We start from the raw sequence: 6,021 nt of genomic DNA on the forward strand, positions 1-6,021 counted from the left end.
CGCGGGGCAACCCCACTGCAGCCAGAGGAGGAGCGCCGCCTCCCACCCCAGGGAATTCTTGGCAGCCCTCCCGGGATGGATGCAAATGGCAGTTCCCTTCGGAAAGCCAATCGGGTTTCCTGGCTCCCCAAAATGGAATTCTAAGTAAGGCTGCTAATTGGCCTTGATAACTGAGATCTCTCAGAATTCGGGAAAGGCCCAGGTCCCCCCAGCGCCCCCTTTTTAATAATAAAAAGTGCGATGTAATTGTTCTGTTTTTGACACAATTAATGCTAATGGCAAACAAATAGCATTTTTCGTATATTAACTAATAATGGTCCCCAAACTCGGAAGTAGGTATTGCCTTCCTCACAGATGAAGTAAATGATGCAGAAAGAGGTTTAGTGGGTTGCGTAGGGATTCAGATCTTGTAAGTGGTGGATTCAAACCTAGGCAGGGCAGATATAGAGTCGATACATATAATTATACTGTATTACAGACACCTTTGCCAGGAAATGGGTACTCCATGCCCCCACATGTTTGCAGAGCTGGCTGGAATTGTAAGCAGAATTAGGGATCTCCGGGAAAGGAAAGACCAGATATAGGGATGCCTACAGACCAGTCCTAGGACCCAGAGGGAGTCCCGCAGGACCAACCAAGAAGGTCCTTGGCTTTGCTCAGGATAGAAATCGAACTGAAAGCAGTTGATCGAACATAGCAGATACAGACGAAACATCCAAAGACTTGAAAAGGAAAGAAGCATGTCCTGTCTTTGTTTGGAGCCTGTGGGTTTTTATTGAGGGTGACTGCCTGGTGTATGTGTCCCCTCAGGCATCCAGGAACGGGTTAGAACAAAGACCAGGTGTTATTCCTTAGAGCCAGGGGTACTTAGCATCAAGATGTCTGGCGCCAGTGGTCTGTAATATGCATGTGATAGCTTCTTCCTTTCACTCTCACCTGATCCTTCTTCAGATGTTATCTATTCTAGAGAAATCATTAACTCCTTGTCTCTCACAAGGAGGACATACTCTATTTGCATTACAAGGCATGTGTAAAGTGGGGTGGAGGTGCAGGGCCTAGCAAGAATAGAAGCAGGAGAAGGAACAAAAGCAGATTTTTACAGTCCTTCAGTTTCCCTGTCTCAATAGCTTTCTTGTCATAAGAAAAATCATTTTAGGCCCCTGGCCATCTTGTGAAAGAACAGAAGAACAGCTACTATCAGGTCAAGAGATAACCTAATCATATCCAGGACAGTAAATCAATGGTAAAACTCCCAGTGCTGATTCAATAGTAAAGATTGACTTTGACATACATTCTTTTTTTTTAATAGGCTGAAAAGATTTTATTTATATTTGGTTTTTTTATTATGTTCAGTTAGCCACTGTATAGTACATCAATAGTTTTTGATGTAGTGTTCAATGATTCATTAGTTACGTATAACACCCAGTGCTCATCACAACACGTACCCTCCTTAATACCCATCACCCTGTTACCCCGTCCCCGCTGAAACCCTGTTTGCTTCCCGGGGTCTCTCATGGTTTGTCTCCCTCTCTGATTTCTCCGCCTTCAGATTTCCCTCCCTTCCCCTATGGTCCTCCGTGCTATTGCTTATGTTCCACATATGAGTGAACAGAGCTACCTTATGACCCAGCAATTGCACTACTAGGTATTTACCCCAAAGATACAGATGTAGTGAAAAGAAGGGGTACCTGCACCCCAATGTTCATAGCAGCAATATCCACAATAGCCAAACTGTGGAAGGAGCCAAGATGCCCTTCAACAGATGAATGGATCAAGAAGATGTGGTTCATATATACAATGGAATATTATTCAGCCATTGGAAAAGATGAATCCCACCATTTGCATCGACATGGGTGGAACCAGAGGGGATTATCCTAAGTGAAGTAAGTTAAGCAGAGGAAGACAATTATCATATAGTTTCACTCATATGTGGGATATACATTCTTGAATTATCTTCACAGGATCTAAATCCTTTTGAGCACTAGGATACTGACCAAGAAAAGCCAGAGAATTGATGATACTGACCCTTGCTGGCCCTCCTAACTTTGATTTGGACTCTGTCACCTTGAGATGACTTTTGCCCCCAATTCCATGCTGAATTCCCCATTGCAGAAGCCCCTTCATGAATTTGTATGAACCCTTAGCTTAAAACTTCCCCAGTTTTGCTGTTTGAGGAGACACTGCTTTGGGAAATATCCTGGTGTTCTCCTTTACTTGTGGCAAGTAAAACTCTTGTTTTTCCTATTCTTTGGCTTGGTTGTGTTTTTTGGCTCCACACCCACCAAGAGGCAAACCCAGTTTCAGGTAACAGAATGAAGTAATTTGACTCAGAAACATAAATGTTTTCCACAGAGGGCACTTAAGGTCCAGATAAAATGAAGTGTCACCAGCTAGACCCCAAGACCTAAACTACCCAAAGTGATCTACGCATTTAATGCAATCCCTATCAAAAGACCACCAGAGTTTTTCACAGAGCTAGAACAAATAATACTAAAATTTGTATGGATCCACAAAAGACCCCAAAGAGCCAAAGAAATCTTGAAAAAGAAAAGCAAAGCTGGAGGCATCACACAATTCCAGACTTCAAGCTATATGAGAATGCTGGAATGATCAAGACAGTATGGTACTGGCACAAAAACAAACACATGGGTGAAATGGAACAGAATAGAAAACCCAGAAATGGACCCACAAATGTATGGTCAACTAATCTTCGATGTAGCAGGAAAGATGATCCAGTGGAAAAAAAGACAGTCTCTTCAGCAAATGGTGTTGGGAAATCTGGACAACCATATGCAAAAGAATGAAACTGGACCTCTCTCTTACACCATACGCAAAAATAAGTTCAAAATTGATGAAAGACCTAAATGTGAGACAGGAAACCATCAAAATCCTAGAGGAGAACACAGGCAGTAACCTCTTTGGCATCAGCCTTAGCAACTTCTTACTACACACATGGATGGAGCTAGAGTGTATTATTCTAAGCGAAATAAGTCAGTCAGAAAAAGACAAACACCATAAGATTTCACTCATATGTAGAATTTAAGAAACAAAACAGATGAACGTAAGGGAAAGCAAAAAGAGAGGGAAGTACACCATAAGAGACTCTTAACTATAGAGATCAAACCGAGGGTTGATTGAGGGGAGGTGGGCAAGGGATGGGCTCAATGGGTGATTGGTATTAAGGAGAACACTTGTGATGAGTGCTGAGTTTTATATGTAAGCGATGAATCACTGAATTCTACTCCTGAATCCAATATTACACTCTATGTTAACAAGCTAGAATTAAAATAAAAATTTGAAAAAATAAAATAAAATCAAAGGTAAGGTAAGCAGGGACCAGATCCTTTGGGCCTTATATGTCATCACACACTGAAATAAAGTTAGACACCAATCTGAGCGGCCGTGCAGGGCTGCCCCCGCAAGGGACAGCTGAATCCTGCACAGAGCTTTTATTTTGTTTTTTATCAGAAAAGCAAGGACAGATGCCTCCAAGCATGGGAAAGAAGTAGAAGGGATGGCAAATTATCTTGAAACAGGCTTGCATTTTCCCCTAACACGTGGGCACACAGGGAGTCAGTCATGGGATAAGGGAGGAGTGGGATGTTTGGGCTGGCAATCGCCAGGTGCAAAAAAGGGAGACTGAGGGTCACATTCTTTCATAGCTCCTAACTTATGCCCTGCCCCTAGGGATCATGAGATCCTGCTCCTACTGGGCCATTGCATTCAACAGCCCAGAACAGGAATGCTGTTGACATTTCAGCTGCTTCCACACTTACTCCTTAGGGTTTATAATATATTTTCTAGGAATAATTCCACACTTATAACCATAATAAAAAAGCAAATTTTATCTTAAGAACAATGAGAATCCATTTTTTTGAAGACACCCTTGCCCATTCAACAACTATTTCCCAGCCACCATCTTCCTTCCTAACAGAAACCTGATTTGATTTTTGGGCCCAAGACAAGTACTCAGGGAAAGTAAGCTTATCTCACAGCCTCAGGGGATGAATCACGATTGACCTAAACTAAACATGGTAATCCCATTCCCCTTTGTCATGAATTGGTCTGGGAACGGGCATTTACTGAATTTAGGCAAATGATATATAAGAAGCCAGGGTGTTTGGTTGGTCCAGTGGTTAGAGACCATGACTCTTGATCACAGGGTTGTGAGTTCAGGCCCCATTTTGGGCAGTGGAGCCTATTTAAAAAAACAAAAGAAGTCAGCTAGCACTTTCTGGGAAGGACTTTGCTCTCTGATAAAAGAGCTGCTTATAGGAGCAAGGTTGTTTTTTGCCCCTACTCCCAACTTCTTGCTTGGGATGCTGTCCTATGAGAACATTATGTTTGCAATTCATGGTAGTTTTAAAATATGTCCACAAATTATTAGATATTCATCCTTTCAAAAGGCAGAGTCCAATTCCCTGTCCTTGAATGTGGGCTATACTTACTGAGTCACTTCTGATGAACATGAAAGAGGACTTAAACTGCCTTTTGACCTCACTCTATGCTTTCTAATTGATTGAGTTCTTTCCAGCTTATCTTTTTTTTTTGATGTAATGTTCAATGATTCATTAGTTGTGTATAACACCCAGTGCTCATCACAACACATGCCTTCCTTAATGCCCATCATCCAGTTACCCCACCCATGACCCACCACCCTCTCTGCAACCCTCAGTTTGTTTCCCAGAGTCAAGAGTCTCTCATGGTTTGTCTCCCTCTCTGATTTCCTCCCATTCAGTTTTCCCTCCCTTCCCCTATGATCCTCTGCGCTACTCTTTATGTTCCACAAATAAGTGAAATCATATGATAATTCACTTTCTCTGCTTGACTTATTTCACTTAGCATAATCCCCTCCAGTTCCATCCATGTTGATGCAAATGATAGGTATTGACCCTTTCTGATGGCTGAGTAATATTCCATTATATATATGAACCACATTTTCTTGATGGACATCTAGGCTCCTTCCACAGTTTGGCTATTGTGGACATTGCTGCTATGAACATTGGGGTGCATGTGCCCCTTCTTTTCATACATCTGTATCTTTGGGGTAAATACCCAGTAGTGCAATCTCTGGGTCATAGGGTACTCTATTTTTAACTTCTTGAGGAACTTACATACTGTATTCCAGAGTGGCTGCACCAGCTTGCATTCCCACCAACAGTGTAAGAGGGTTCCCCTTTCTCCACATCCTTGTCAACATTTGTTGTTCCCTGTCTTGTTAATTTTAGCCATTCTAACTGGTGTAAGGTGGTATCTCATTGTGGTTTTGATTTCTATTTCCCTGATGGCAAGTCATATGGAGCATTTTTTCATGTGTCTGTTGGCCATTTGTATGTCTTCCTTGGAGAAGTGTCTGTTCATGTTTTATGCCCATTTCTTGACTGGATTATTTTTTTGGGTGTTGAGTTTGAGAAGTTCTTTACAGATTTTGGATACTAGCCCTTTATTAGATATGTCATTTACAAATATCTTCTCCCATTCTGTCAGTTGTCTTTGGTTTTGCTAACTATATCCTCTGCTGTGCAGAAGCTTTTTATCTTGATGAAGTCCCAAAAGTTCATTTTTCCTTTTGTTTCCCTTGCCTTTAAAGATGAGTCTTACGAGAAGTTGCTGTGGCTGAGGTCGAAGAGGTTACTGGCTGTGTTCTCCTCCAGGATTTTGATGGATTCCTGTCTCACATTTAGATCTTTCATTCATTTTGAGTTTATCTTTGTGTATGGTGTAAAAGAATGGTCCAGTTTCACTCTTCTGCAAGTGGCTGTCCAATTTTCCCAGTGCCATTTATTGAAGAAACTGTCTTTTTTCCATTGGATATTCTTTCCTGCTTTGTTGAAGATTAGTTGACCATAGAGTTGAGGGTCCATTTATGGGCTCTTTATTCTGTCCCATTGATCTATGTGTCTATTTTTGTGCCAGTACCATGCTGTCTTACTGATCACAGCTTTGTAATATAGCTTGAGAAGAGGTCAAATTCTCCCTCTTTGCAGATGACATGATACTTTATATGGAAAACCCAAAAGA

This window comes from Zalophus californianus, chromosome X (assembly GCF_009762305.2).
Source record: "Zalophus californianus isolate mZalCal1 chromosome X, mZalCal1.pri.v2, whole genome shotgun sequence".
NCBI lineage: Eukaryota > Metazoa > Chordata > Mammalia > Carnivora > Otariidae > Zalophus > Zalophus californianus.